The 14,884-nt window shown below is 39.2% G+C and overlaps 1 protein-coding gene across 8 annotated transcripts in view; it reads left to right on the top strand.

The window, feature by feature from the left end:
- The window catches only part of rbm26 (RNA binding motif protein 26), an 89,633-nt gene extending 80,509 nt beyond the window's left edge, over positions 1-9,124 (top strand). For 3 of the 8 annotated variants that reach the window (XM_059646513.1, XM_059646514.1, XM_059646508.1), the window contains exons 23-24: positions 959-7,882; positions 8,819-9,124. The gene's annotated coding sequence lies outside the window, so the exon portion shown is untranslated. The remainder of the gene's footprint in view (positions 1-958; positions 7,883-8,818) is intronic. The other 5 variants (XM_059646512.1, XM_048532699.2, XM_059646511.1 and 2 more) reach the window with 5 other exon arrangements.
- Positions 9,125-14,884: the final 5,760 nt, after the last annotated feature.

The raw sequence follows: 14,884 nt of genomic DNA, 5'->3' as shown, positions 1-14,884 counted from the left end.
TCTTTGTCCTGTTTGTCCTGCTGACCTTTCCATGAAAATTTAGTTTTAATACTTGATGCACAATAGCAATGTAGAGTTTGACTCAATGTCCAAACTTACGTTGATTGAGTTTTGTAACTTGACTAAGCTGGATGACGTCCAGATTGTTTTTGAATTCTGATCTTGGTTAAGGGTCATGATTATCAGACCCTAATTTGCATTTAGCCTTGTGTGCATTGTGGTCTTGTTTGTCTTCAAAGATAGTTATAGTACCACCAGTTCTCCTTTTTTTAATGTGCAATACAAAATGGCATATAATTGATATATTTTAAGTAGAGTCATATACCTACAAATGTGTTTTGTTGACTTATTCTCGTAAACTGATTCGTCAAGCTTTGACATTTTACAATTTTACGGCTTGGTGGTTAGCACTTCTGCCTCACAGCGCGAGGAACCCAGTTTCAGTTCCACCCTTGGGTGACTGTGAGGAGTTTGCTTCTTCTCCCTGTGTCTGTGTGGGTTTCCTTCGGGTGCGCTGGTTCCCTCCCACACTCCAAAGATGTGCAGCCTAGGTGGATTGGTATGCTAAATTGCCCTTGTGTTCAGTGGTGTATAGATTAGGTGGGTTATTGGGAGATGGGCCTGGGTGCAAAGCTGTGAGGGCCGTTTTGGACTTGTTGGGCTGAAGGGCTTGTTTCCACACTGTAGGGATTTACTGATTTTGTTCCACTTAAGAGCGTTAGACTTTTCGGCTCTCAGGTTAGTCCCAGCTTTTAAAAACAGAATAAACAATCTCTGAAGTGATTGTTATGCTAAATACTAGTTCTATTTCTTAAAATTTTATTTTATCAGCCTTCATTACCTTTCGAGGCAGTCTATTCCACACTAATCTGTTAAATCTAATTTGTTGATACCCTTTGTATTTGAACTTGATTCCACATCATTTAATTTTCATTTGCTTTTTGTTTATCTGTTGAAGCCCTGAAAGAGATGTCTATTGGATAAGGTGATTTCTCCAGACACCAATACTCTTCAGTAATCAAACTCTGCTCAGGTATCTGATGCTAGATATTGGTGAGACACAAGACCTTGGGTGGAGGAGCAGAGGTTAAAGGTGATGGAAGAAACGGAGGAGAGGAAGAGTGGTGAACTTGTTGAAATTAATCGCTGGCATATATGAATTGCAACCAGAACCCCTTTGCGAGCAAGAAGAGGCACGAATTATCCGACACTAACATACTTCGTTGATTTTAAAAAATAACAGTGCATCCCTGATACACCGTGACTTCCCTTTACCAATTACATCGGTAGGCACCAACAGAGTTCAAAAGCACATTCCCACCCTTAAAATTTGCTGGGATCCCTGTCACTTCAAATCTGGACCAGGTTGCAACCACTGCTTTTGTAAATGCATTCTCCATCAAACCACGTGGCATTAGACCCACTCTGTGCCTGAAGTATAAAGACGATAAATGAACAAAAGTCAAGATTTGAGAGAGAATTCAGATACATGGTACAATTGCCTTCATTTTTCAAATTTATTGATCAGTTGAGTCAAATGCCATGTAATTTCAATGTAATTCTAAAGCTTTGCTTTTACAGGACGTTTTCCTAAATTTCAAAAGCAGGCGTCAAGAAAAAGCCACAGAAACGGGACAGCTTGAATCAAAAAAACTCATTCAAAGATAAATGTGCAATCTTCGTACAAGTGTTGCAGAATAGGAACATTGCATCAAATTGCCATGAGAAAACATCAATGAACAGATGATTTTCCTAGCATCTGGTTTAAGATCTTTCAAATGAAAGAACTGATGGTTTTATGAATGGTATAATAAGTTTTGCGCATCTGTAAAAGGTACAAGCCAAATTCAGATGTACAAGGGAGGAGCGATCAGAGTGGGAACATATACTGAAGGAGAGAATGTTTTGTGTAGAACATGTGCATTAGCATAGACCAACTGAGTTTTCCGTTTCTATGCATTTTATGCAAAGTTTGACTGTGCAGCAATCCCTATTATTTGGATATTGGTCATGCTTTAATAGTACCATTTTCAGAGAATATTTTCTTGTGGAACATCCACTGGCCCAGCCAGCGTCTCTGCAATTTGTAAAATCCATGGCGGCTAAAGATAGATCGTACCCTTATGCTGTTTATTTTTCAATCAAAGTGATCAGTTTAGGTCAAATGGCATATAGTTTGTACAACTGTCTCTGAGTTCTGTTGCACATTTCAATTAGGCTTGTATCTTTGCATTGGTGCCATTTAATAGGTGTCATTATATAGGTGCGGCATGGTGGCTCAGTGGTTAGCACTGTTACCTCACAGCACCAGGGACATACTGTTTTGGTTCCACTCTCAGGTGTGTCTGTGTGGAGTTAGCACATTCTCCCCGTGCCTGTGTGGGTTTCCTCTGGGTGCTCTGGTTTCCTCCCATGGTCCAAAGTTGTGCAGGCTAGTTAGATTGGTCATGCTAAACTGCCCGTGTTGTTTAGATTTTGGGGTGCTCTGAGGGTTTGTGTGGTCTTGTTGGGTCAAAGGGCCTGTTTTCACATTGTAGGGATTCTATTCTGTCATAGCATTTTTACATCATCCTCTAATTTTTCTCCTCCATGAAATGGTTGATCATGGAGTTGTTTAGCACATAAACAGGCCCTTAGACCCAAATTATCCATGCCAACCAGGTTTCCGAAACCAAACTAGTTCCATTTTCCTGCATTTGGCTCATATTCCCATAAACCTTTCCTATTCATGTACCTGCTCAAATGTCTTAAATGTTATTGTACCCGCCTCTTAAGCTGAATTACTGTGGTACACTTGCGTTTGGAGACTTTATTTCTGTCAAGTGAAAGCTAGTGTTTTACGTAAGCCTGTAGCAGTCCATGTTTTATATGAGCTCATTACTTTTTATTGAGTTCTACATTTAGTTCGTAGTGTCTTTTACTTTGTATTCCATAGGGAGCAAATTTAGAAACTGGCACCTAGTGATAATTTTCAGTTTGTATGTAAATGCCAGATCCTCCAAGTATTTTTTCAGTGACTAAGTGTCACTTTTCCATTGTTTAGAATTAGCTTAGATCAAGGCAATGTTAATTGGATTGTTGCACTCCTCCCCTGGATTTTAGGAAATCTCTTTATGAGCTCTTCGCCATTGCTCAAGTCATTTGTCCAACAGTATTCACTGCACTTAATCCGCTAGTCTGGCTGCAAGACTTCAGCCCCTGTTGTGTACGATATGTTTGGTTGAGTGCTCCCAGCATCTCCTGTCACATCACATTTGCATAAAAGAGGACGGATAACCACATTTGAGCAAAGAAATGAAAATGCTCAGCACCAAACCTGTCAGCTTTGTTCGTAAGTTAATTGTGAAAAATTTGATTTGCTTTGTTTTCATTCTTTATTATGACAACCCCCTTTATGCTCGCTTTGGTTTGTGCTGTCTTGCATGTAGCTTTTAAAGAGAAGACACCTATTTTACCCCCATACCCACCCAGGGATTGCTTACTTCAGTCTAACTAACCCTTAGTACTAGTTCACCTCTGGCTAAATTAGGCCTATGTGGTAGACCCAATCACAATTAAAATTCAAAAAAATTTACACTCATGTTTGGGTAACTCACTGCTTAGGAGACTAAATTTATTAATCAAAACATTTAGTGGTTAATAATCACAATCTTCAAATTGATTTTGTAAAACACTCTTTGAAAATTGCAGGATTGTGATGATTTGACAGTTTTGAACATCAGTATTATTTACACAACAGAAATAGACTTTTTATATTGGAGTCTGGTGTCATCTGTAAATTTATAAGGAGCAAGTGTTACTTTTTGTTCTGACACATTCTACGTGGTTCTGCATCATTCAGTTTTAAGATTTAATGGCAGTCATTTAGTAGTAAAATTGGATTAAATGATCTGCAGTTAAATTCATAGATCAAGATATCTGTGATCTCTTTGATGTTATTTCTGATTGAACTATAAATATCATTTGTGCGTTTAATTGCAGATAGGTGAATTGCAACTTTTAACTTGTACACAGATTCACCAGCAGTACAAGGAAAATGCATATGTGCAAATTTGTCGGATTTATAATTACAAATAAATGTTGCAATATAATTACTAGTTTGCATTTTCCAACTTGCTGTCTGATTTTTGTTTTCAGCTATTATATTAAGCCTTGTATTAACTTGGTTAGCATAAGCAAGCATATTATGTAAGATGGTTTTCACAGGGTCGCTGGGTTATAAGTGTTGGACTTAGGGCACTAGCTTCTTGAAAATATGAACACTCAACTCGTGTTTGAGTGTTAGTATAGGAATGTAAATTGGGTTACCTAAATATGTATAGGTTTTCACAAATTTTGAGATTATCTGGCTAGAGTTTTGCATTGGTAGCTAGTGGTAGGTGGTACATAATCAACTACTTTTGCTTTTTGTAGTAAACTATTAAAAATTATGGTAAGCATTTAATTATTCGTGGATCAAGGATTTGGCGGATAACATCAGAAATTTGTTTCTCTTCAGATTTCTTTGGCTTCTTGAAGTGCCTCTTCCTGCTTATTTGTTTGTTTGTCTGTCGTTGCCATGATAATGTGATGAGTGTCAGCAATGTGATCACCCACCATTTTATCAATAAAATTTTGACTTTGCTATTTAATTTGCTTACTGAGACAAAATACTGGATTAATGCGTAGGTTTATGGGTGCCCATACCCAAGAAAGTTTGCAAATACAGGGGAATTGGCAGACCTCTTCACAACATAAAAATTGCACATAGGCAGTTTGACCAGGACCACCTTTCATCTTCTCTATCTTGAAAAGGAGCTGATTTCACTCATTTACAAGGATCTTATTAACATTGGCACATGTTGATATGGTTGTATTGTTGTCATGTTACTGGACTACAATCCAGAGCTGAGCTAGCCCGACATGACAGGAGGAGAATTTAAATTCTGTTATTTTAAATAAAAATGGCATTTAAAAACCCTTGCCATGATACAACCAGATTGCCATAAAAAGCAGAGAAAGTTCAATATCCTGTCGGGAAGAAAAACTGTCTCCTTTGCGAAGGGAGGAACAGAGTTAACGTTTTGGGTTCGGTGATCCTTCCTCAATTCCAGCAACTTTGTTTTTGTTCCTGATTTTCAGCATCCACAGCTCTTTCGGTTTTTATGCCACCTTTCCCTGCTGATGCCCATGCATAGCTTCCAAGATACAACATAGTCGATTTTTAAATTGCTTCCGAATTGGCCTGGCAAGTCACTCGTTTTTTTTGAATCAACACAATTCTGAGAACTGGTAATCCATGTAGATTGCAGCAGTTAAGATGGTGGCTTACTACTACATTGCTCGGAACAGTTGGAGTGGGCAATAATGTTGCCACGTAGCCAGCAGTTCCTGCATTTCATGAAAAGAGTATTAAAATTTGGACCCCTGTTAGCAAAATGAGCAAATGTCAGAATCAATCAAATCATCAGTGTTCTGGCTGTATGTAACACCCTAATTACAATGGTGGGGAAATATTACTTGAGCATTGTCATCGTCCATTTCAGACCCCTACACGCCCCCCTCCCCCCCGCCCTACCCTCACCCACCCAAAACACAGACAGTAAATGTTGGATAGCAGGGAGAGAAAACTGGCCGTATCCAACCAGCAACCGAACTGGCCAAAAACTCAATTTTGGATGGCAATATTGGAGTTAATGCTATTGGAGCTACGATGCTAATACAAGATTTGCTTTTGTGGGAATGACTTCTTATTTGGACGAGATGGCTGGGTTACTCTGATCAATCTTTTGTACTTCATAATTCTGCAGGTCTTAGATTCATGAGTGCTTCAAATTTGGATTCATTGAATGATTTTGGATTCATTCATTAAATCCAAACCTTGAGTTGGATCATTGTTTCTAAGCTCCCAAAGGACAAATTCAGATCAGCAAAAGTCCTGTCAAGGCAGGTAGCTTGAGATAAAAAATTGCAACTTTGTGAGAACAAAGCAGTAGTAAGCTGTTTTACTAATTGATCTGGCTCATGGCTTTCTTGTCCATCAAAACATGTCTAACTCAGCTTTGACTGAATGACTTGACTTCTGCTGTTGCCTGGGGAATAACTGTAAAAGAGGAAATTTCTCCTCATCTGTTTTAAATGGATAACTCCTTATTTTTAAACTCTGCTCACAGTTCTAGATATCTCAAGGAAAAAGCTTCCTGAGAATTTTGTATATTTCAGTAAGGTCATGTGTCATTCTTCTAATCTTCAATAAGCGTGGATTCAAACGCTTTGCTTATAAGACTACCCATTCATCCCAGCAATCAGTGGACCTCGCTGTGCCACTTTCTTCATGACTAACAAAACCAAATTGTTAACACGGTACCATAGGTACAGTCTCTTCTGAGCCCAACACAACAGGCGAAACTTCCTTACTTTTACACTTAGACCAACATTCTGTTTGCCTTCCTAATTTATACACTCTACCTGCATACTACGTTTTTGTGAATCATGTTACCGATTGAGAGAAATGGAATTTATTTTTTGCTTTTATTCTTGCACCTCTGTTGTTAGTAACAAGTTACATATTTTAAACCCTTTTTGGGTGTGGTGATCTTTTTCTCATCATAGGCTCTAAACAGGCTTTTTAGTAAATTTAAACTAGAAGTAAAGGTAAATGTTTACTTACATGACACCCTAAAATATAAAAAGTTACTATAGTGTATCCCTGTGAAGTGTTTGGCTGGGTTAATAATAAAAACGGAGTATTCAGTTATTTTGTTTAAGAGTAAGTTGCCTACCAAAGTGTTGTTCAATTAATCATGTGTTTACGCTATTGTTACAGTAAACACCTTAATGCATGAAATCCTGATGTGTCACTCTTTCAACTATTAACTGGATGTGCAAAGCTGTGGGGATGATATCACATCTTATGTTGTAAGGAGAGACTTTTATAGCCCCCTTTTCCTTTCTATAAGCTTGTATAAACTTCAGTTTTCATTTGTCTTGCTAATTTTCTTCCATTCTCCATTTTTTATTTTCATCATTCTTTGTTGATTTCTACAGTCATTTTGGCTACCTGTCATCTTTGCCACATTATAAATGGTTACCAATTTTGTTTTTATTGAATAAAAAAACTTGGAAGTCAAAATTTTTTTTTAATTGATCAAAAAGTGGTAATTTGGCCTGTGCCCAAAAAAGGTTCTTATTAGTAACTAAGGACACAAGCATCCATGTACAAGAAGACAGTAAAATCTACAAATCTGCAGTTTCTTAAGGACAATGAGATATATTTCTTGTGGCAAAAGTTTTGATTTTTGACGAAATTGGTAAACTTATTTTGCTTTATTGTTTACAAATGTAAATTCACAGTGTCGTAATGTAGTTTCATAAGAATTGAAGTTACAATTTCTCTCTCTTTTTCAGTCATCCCTGATCCTGAGTAAATTGGTTCCTTTGGTTTGATTGATTCTGAGAAGTCTAATAAATTCACGGTGCATTCTGCAGACTCTACCACATATGGGACAAGTGCTGCTTGAAAGGTTGGGTAAATCGGTTGCCCAGAGGTTTGTGCAATCTGTATTGTGCCTCAACTTTGCTTCTACATTGCTGACAACCTCTTTAGTTATGTTCAAAGTCTTCTCAAATGAGATTTCTTTATCTTTGCCAGCTACAAGCCAGCGGACTCTGCTCTGCTTGACCTCTTCAGGAAGCTTAGCAGTCCTTCAAGGTGTTTGCACTGTCCTCGCAGTATCTTGCCACGATCAAGTTCTGGGTCGAGCATTTGCTTTGGAATTCTGGCGTCAGGCATGTGAATGGCTTGTCTCACCCAGCAAAGCTGTTTCGGAGTGATTAGTACCTTGATGCTGGGTGATGTGGCTTGGGAGAGGGTCTGCTGTTGAACCATCTTTCTTGACACTAGGTTTGTAGGATCTTGCCAAGGCACCTTGCTATTAATTCTCCAGAGCTTTGAGGTAGTACGCCAGTATTGCATGCAAAGCACCCCTAGAATGTGTCTTATAAGACCTAAACAGGAAGGAGCATTTCCACAAACAACAATTGCAAGTTCGCTGCACTTGCTTTGCTCTTTTTTAAAAACAAAATATATGTGGTGAAGCTTATTTTTGTTTAAAAATGCAGTATTTTGTAGCAAGGCTCGTCAGGTAGTTGGTGCATGCTTAAATTTCTCTTTAAATTTCAAGTGTCTGTGGAGGTCATAACAAATAGAACATTCAAAGAAATTGTGCTGCCGCTTTTTTAATATTAAGTATGGGCATAATTACGAATATTGAGTGCGAAAATTTTTTTTGTGGTTGAACAGAAATTACTTGGCATTTGATAGCATGGATTCATTCCGCAGTTTAGTTCCTGCATCGACTTAAAGCACTTCTCCCCAAAGACAACATTTTAAAAAAATGTGATTAGTTCACTTTCATCAATAACCTGAAACAAGAAAGCACACATAGACAAGAGCAATTCTGTGGAGATCACAGCGCAGTGTGCAGTAAAAATATATGACCTAATAAGTTTATGTTTAGAGGCTCATTTGTTAAAACTCTTGGATTGCTAATTTGTGTCTGCAAGATGAATGGATGAGATATCTGTAATGTGTGAGATTAATAATGATGGATGAGGAGTTTTGTTTTAAACCCCAATGTCTGTGGCTTTAAACCTTTGGAAGGAAGACACCCATCATGGGTGAGCATTGCATTTTGAATATATGTAAGATATGCTCCACACCTGTATTTAGTCATGTGCTACTTATTGATAGATGTATTAGTGCTTTAGTTTAATGTTATTTTACAACAATTTGATATGTCACCTTGACACTAACTGTGGAAATGTTTTTTTAAAATAGGTATCATAGAATCCCTACAGGTTGGGAACAGGCCCTTCAGCCCAACAAGTCCACACCGAACCTCAGAGCATGCCACCTAATCTACACGGCCCTGAACTCTGGACAATTTCCCATGGCTAATCCACCCTAGCCTGAACATCTTTGGACGGTGGTTGGAAGCCAGAGCACCTGGAGGAAACGCACACAGACACGGGGAGAATGTGTAAACTCTACACAGCCTTTGGGTAGAATCGAACCCGGGTTCCTGATGCTGTGAGGCAGCAGTGCTGACCACTGAGCCACCGTGCCACTGTACCGCCCCCTATAATAAAGGAATTGTTTAATCACTCTGAAATATAGTTGTTGGAGCTTGAGTTTAGTGTGTATCTTTTAATGGCATCATGATCTGCATGGAACACCAAAATAAATAACAAATGAGTGATGTAGGATTGCACTGCTTTGGCATAGATTTTGTTTCAAAGATTGGAAGCCTTTAATGCACATTAGAGGAGCAAGCTGGTTAGGTGAAAGAGCATTAAAGTTCTCTGCAATACGGTGATAAAACTGAGATACTCAGTGGTTTTAGTGGCAACAGTACATAAGATATGAGGCACAGCAATTCATTTGAATCTGGTGTATACATATTGTTTTTGTGCAGGATACATTATCTTGTTTTCTCCATTAATTCCTCCCTGTTTTAGTTGCTATAAATACGACAGTTTGTAGTTTTTGAGCAATTCAAGTTTTTTGCTCTGATTTGGAGAATACAAACCAATCTGTTGCTACCACTTCTCTACCTTTCTCTTGCTCTTCTTTTCTCCTCCCTTCTTCTAATTTTAAGCCTAAAATCTGCAGTGGTTTCTGAGATTTTTTTGAAGTTGGTGGCCAGCTTCTTTTATAAATAGGAGACAGATACATGGGAAACATTAAGTACCCCTCTTCTCTCCTTGGCTTTTCAACCCATTAAAAAAAGAAGCAAATTAAAATGCAAAAATAGAAATATGTAGAAAAAATTGAAAATTAACTTAATCAAATAGTTGTTTACCATTGCTTTGCTTTCATTTTTAAGACGACTTTCAAAGGAAGTGGATGTTTCTGGGAAGGCCAACCTTTAGTGCCCGTCCCTAATTGCTCTTAAGCAGTGCTCAGCAATGAGTGCCTTGCTAAGTCATTTCAGAGGGTATTTAAGTGTCAGTCACATTGCTGTGGATTTGTGTTTGCATGTAGGCCAGATCAGGTAAGTATGGCCAATTTACCTTCCCCAAATAGTATCCATGAACCAGAAGATTTTTCCTGCCAATGGATGATAGCTTTCGATTTCAACTTCGATAAATTGCAGTTTTAATTGACTTCAAATTCTAATGTGTGCTATTGTAGTTTTTAGTGCTGTGTCCCTGGGGGTATTAACCTGTGACTCTGGATTGCTAGTCCAGTGGCATTGCCACTAAACCACCATGTTTGCCTATCTTGTAGTGGTGAGTTGAAAGCAAAATGCTGGGCATGATGGATTCTGAAATAAAAAACAATGCTGAAAACACACAGCAGGGCAGAAAGCATTGGTGGAGAAAGAAATAGAGTTTAAAGTTTCAGGCCAATAACAGCCATGACGGAAGACCACCAACCTCACTTATTATAGTTTTCATCCACTATTGATCTGATCTATTCTTCAGGCAATATTTTTTGTAACAAAAAATAACAACCTACAAAGCTAATTCAAATCATCTAAATCGAAGATAGATATATGGTAGAACAAAACGAACGTTTTGCTGATAAATGATATATTCTCCCAAAGCTTTTTGTCTTATGTTCATCAGAACATTTGCAAGAATACTGTGGTAAAGAACAACCTTTTCATATTAAAAACTGAAAGAACTACAGATGCTGTAAATCAAACAAAAACAGTGGTTCCTGGAAAAGCGTAGCATCTGTGAAGAGGAATCAGAGTTCATGCTTCAGGTCTGGTGACCCTTCCTCAGAAGTTTTTCGCACTGTATGATTGGTTAATAACTGGTGGTGTTTTCATGAGAACATTTCTTGGCCTGAATAGCACAAATTTCTTCGGATGCATTCTGTCTGACAATGCTATTACCAATTAGAATTACTTTTAATTGTAAAAAGAACTTACGCAAGCTATTAATTTGATGGAAGGAATTTGCGTACCATGAGGATTTCATTCTTTGACTTTAGTTACTTTTCCCAAACAAGTAGTGATAGCAATGGTACCATTTTTTTGTTGGCAGCTTTTTGAATGTAAAGTGTTGGCCTGTTACTGGCAAACGTTAATATATATGCACTGGCTTGAGAGTAGCTAGTTGTGTCGAAGTTCATGGTTGTGATATTTTTCACAAGTAGTTTGAGTTCTGAACAAAGTTTGCGGTAGGATTGCAGATGACTGCAATGTTCCACGACAGCCTTCCTGCATCAGAATAGGTAATGAAGTCAAATCTTCTCAAAATCTTTCAAGGAACTTTGACGTGACTTGTGATACAGTCCTGTTTTGCATGTTTTTGTCAAAATGATCATCTTCTAACTCTGAGGAATTCACTAAAAATGCTGATTGTATTTGATGTATACCTTACTACATAAACATACATTCTCAAATGAAGTTGAGATCACCCTCAAGCATAATAAAATTTGAGGCTGGATGAACACAGCAGGCCAAGCAGCATCTCAGGAGCACAAAAGCTGACGTTTCGGGCCTAGACCCTTCATCAGAGAGGGGGATGGGGAGAGGGAACTGGAATAAATAGGGAGAGAGAGGGGGAGGCGGACCGAAGATGGAGAGTAAAGAAGACAGGTGGAGAGAGTGTAGGTGGGGAGGTAGGGAGGGGATAGGTCAGTCCAGGGAAGACGGACAGGTCAAGGAGGTGGGATGAGGTTAGTGGGTAGCTGGGGGTGCGGCTTGGGGTGGGAGGAAGGGATGGGTGAGAGGAAGAACCGGTTAGGGAGGCAGAGACAGGTTGGACTGGTTTTGGGATGCAGTGGGTGGGGGGGAAGAGCTGGGCTGGTTGTGTGGTGCAGTGGGGGGAGGGGATGAACTGGGCTGGTTTAGGGATGCAGTAGGGGAAGGGGAGATTTTGAAACTGGTGAAGTCCACATTGATACCATATGGCTGCAGGGTTCCCAGGCGGAATCTGAGTTGCTGTTCCCCCCCCACCCACTGCATCCCAAAACCAGTCCAACCTGTCTCTGCCTCCCTAACCGGTTCTTCCTCTCACCCATCCCTTCCTCCCACCCCAAGCCGCACCCCCAGCTACCCACTAACCTCATCCCACCTCCTTGACCTGTCCGTCTTCCCTGGACTGACCTATCCCCTCCCTACCTCCCCACCTACACTCTCTCCACCTATCTTCTTTACTCTCCATCTTCGGTCCGCCTCCCCCTCTCTCCCTATTTATTCCAGTTCCCTCCCGCCATCCCCTTCTCTGATGAAGGGTCTAGGCCCGAAACGTCAGCTTTTGTGCTCCTGAGATGCTGCTGGGCCTGCTGTGTTCATCCAGCCTCATATTTTATTATCTTGGATTCTCCAGCATCTGCAGTTCCCGTTATCACTGCATTTATCTTAGAATGTTTTCTGAGCTTCTGAAGTGAGTGAGGTATTAATGTCATTGCAAATCGAAGCTGATTTACTGAAAGTAAATGATCCAATGTTAGGCTGACTGTGTTTCATCAATCTATAATTTCTTAACTTGTGTATTGAATAGATTGGAGAATTAATTCTGATATAACAGTTTCAAAATTAAGTAACTTTTTTTTCAAGCTTCTGAAGAAACTTTACCAGCAACTTAGAAAAAGATTTTTTCAATTGATTAGATTTGACCAAATAATGTTGCAACACAGTCAGTATTAATTCTGATTTCATTTGGGTAATTTGTAAGTATTTATGTTCATTTTACCGCTGTCAATACAGCTTGTGAAATGCAGTGGCTGTAAGATGGATCATTAAAATTTATCAGTTTTACTGAACGCATAGTAAATGACTTCCAGGGTAATTCAAAATGTTTAGCATAACAGACCCAATATAGCCAACTGCCGCTTTTAAAATTAATTCATGTGATATAGGCATCGCTAGTTGGGCCAACATTTATTACCTGCCCCTAGTTGCCCTTGGAAGATGGTAGTGAGCTACCTTCTTAACCTCTGAAGTCCATGTGCTGCAAGTCAACACACAATGCCATGAGGGAGGAATTTCCTGGATTTTGACTCGGCAACGCTGAAGGAATGGTGATATATTTCCAAGTCAGGATTGCACGTGGTTTGGTGGAGAACTTGCAAGTTATGATGTTCCCTTAAATCCCTTATCCTTCCAGACAATAATTGTCGTGGGTTTGGAAGGTTTCAAAGGAATATTGGTGAATTTCTGCAGGGCTTCTTGAGATGTTAGACACTGCTGCTACTGAGCAAGCGTAGTGGAGGTGGTGAATGTTTATGGATGTGATGCTAATTAAGCAGTGCCTTGACACTGTCAAATTGTTTAAGTCTTGTTGATCTGCAGTTATCTGGGCATGTGGAAATATCTGTTCTGAAGAAGGGTCACTGGATTCAAAGCACTAACTCAGCTTTCTTTCTATAGATGCTGCCAGACCTGGTGAGTTTTTCCCAACCAATTCTAATTCTTGTTTGATTTCCAGAACTGCAGTATTTTTTGATGAGGAATATTTCAATACACTCCTGAGTTATGTCATGTAGATGGTGGACAGGCTTTGGGAAGTCAGGACACCATTTACTCACTGCAGGATTCCTGGCTTGTGATGAACACATTACAAACAGTGACAACTGCATTAGCAAAGTTTGGTTATTTCAAAGCTTTCAACATCTGTGCTATATTATAGTTTTTGAATTAAATATTCAACACTGTGATTTTGTTTTAAAAAAGTTTTTGTCTAATCTTGTTAGATTATTTACATAATTCTATTGTCAAATTGGGTCAAGATTAGAGAACCAGAACAAAACAGGAGACTCTAATCTTGAAAACTAACATGTTGATCCAGCATATGCCTTGATTATACAAGTACATCATGAGAAGTTATGAGAGGCTAACTGGTTGTCTTTACCAATACATAGCGTCTTGAGATGAGGGAGGATTGGTCGTGTCTTTTTGTAGCCAGTTGGTGCTCATGTGCTCTTGTTAGTTTCCTTCTAATACTCACTCATCTCAATCACATGGACAAGGAGAACCATGACTTCGAATGGGACAACACCAAGATCCTGAGACAGGCTAGGCAGAGACAAGCACAAGAATTCCTGGGAGCATGGCACTCCACAGAACAGGCTATTAATAAACATGTTGAACTCGACCCCCTATACATTCCATTACGGAGGAAACCCAGAAGTGAGGCAATCCATCGCAATGGACCCCAGACTTTAAAAATCAGACAGGAAAACACACCGACGCTTCGTCAGAGGCTGCATTGAGGATGTTACCAAGCACGGTAATGAAAGGTCTGCGGAACAACAAACCAGCTCGGCAAGTCAACCAACCTCAACACCCGCAACTTGAGCTACAGATCTCCTTGAAAACCTTCGATTTTCCAGTCTTTTAGAAGTCACAGCAAGACAAAATTCTATTGATCTTGAGAATAATTACACCAAGCAGTAATTATAATCACATTTTAAGAAAAAAAATTAAGGTGTTACCAGGAAAAATCAGTCCAAATACAAATCTCCTGATGAAATCAATCATAACCATTATTCCCACTTAAAAGCACATGAAGCAGTTTATAGTAATGTTCATTCATTTGATGGGAATCACACGACACAATTTTCCTGCCAACAAGAACAGCCCTAATGTTCCTACATACCGAAAGTTTTGGATAGTGAACTAAGTAAAAATGATTTATTCTTTATCAAATGGCTTACATGGGTGTGTAATTAAAAACCATGCATCCTATTTTCACAAAGTTGATCCCGAATCCAAGAAGGAAGCACTAGGAAGAGCACGGTCCCTCAAGCTCATCAAATTTGTGGAGAATGGTAAAGAGGTTCAGGGAAGGAATTCTGGACCCTGGGTAACTCGACACACGAATATCAATGCTGAAGTTAAAGGAATGCGGAAGAGACCAGAATTGGAGAAAATTTATCAATGGG

This window comes from Stegostoma tigrinum, chromosome 6 (assembly GCF_030684315.1).
Source record: "Stegostoma tigrinum isolate sSteTig4 chromosome 6, sSteTig4.hap1, whole genome shotgun sequence".
Classification (NCBI taxonomy): domain Eukaryota; kingdom Metazoa; phylum Chordata; class Chondrichthyes; order Orectolobiformes; family Stegostomatidae; genus Stegostoma; species Stegostoma tigrinum.
This window is presented reverse-complemented; position numbering and strand designations above follow the sequence as displayed.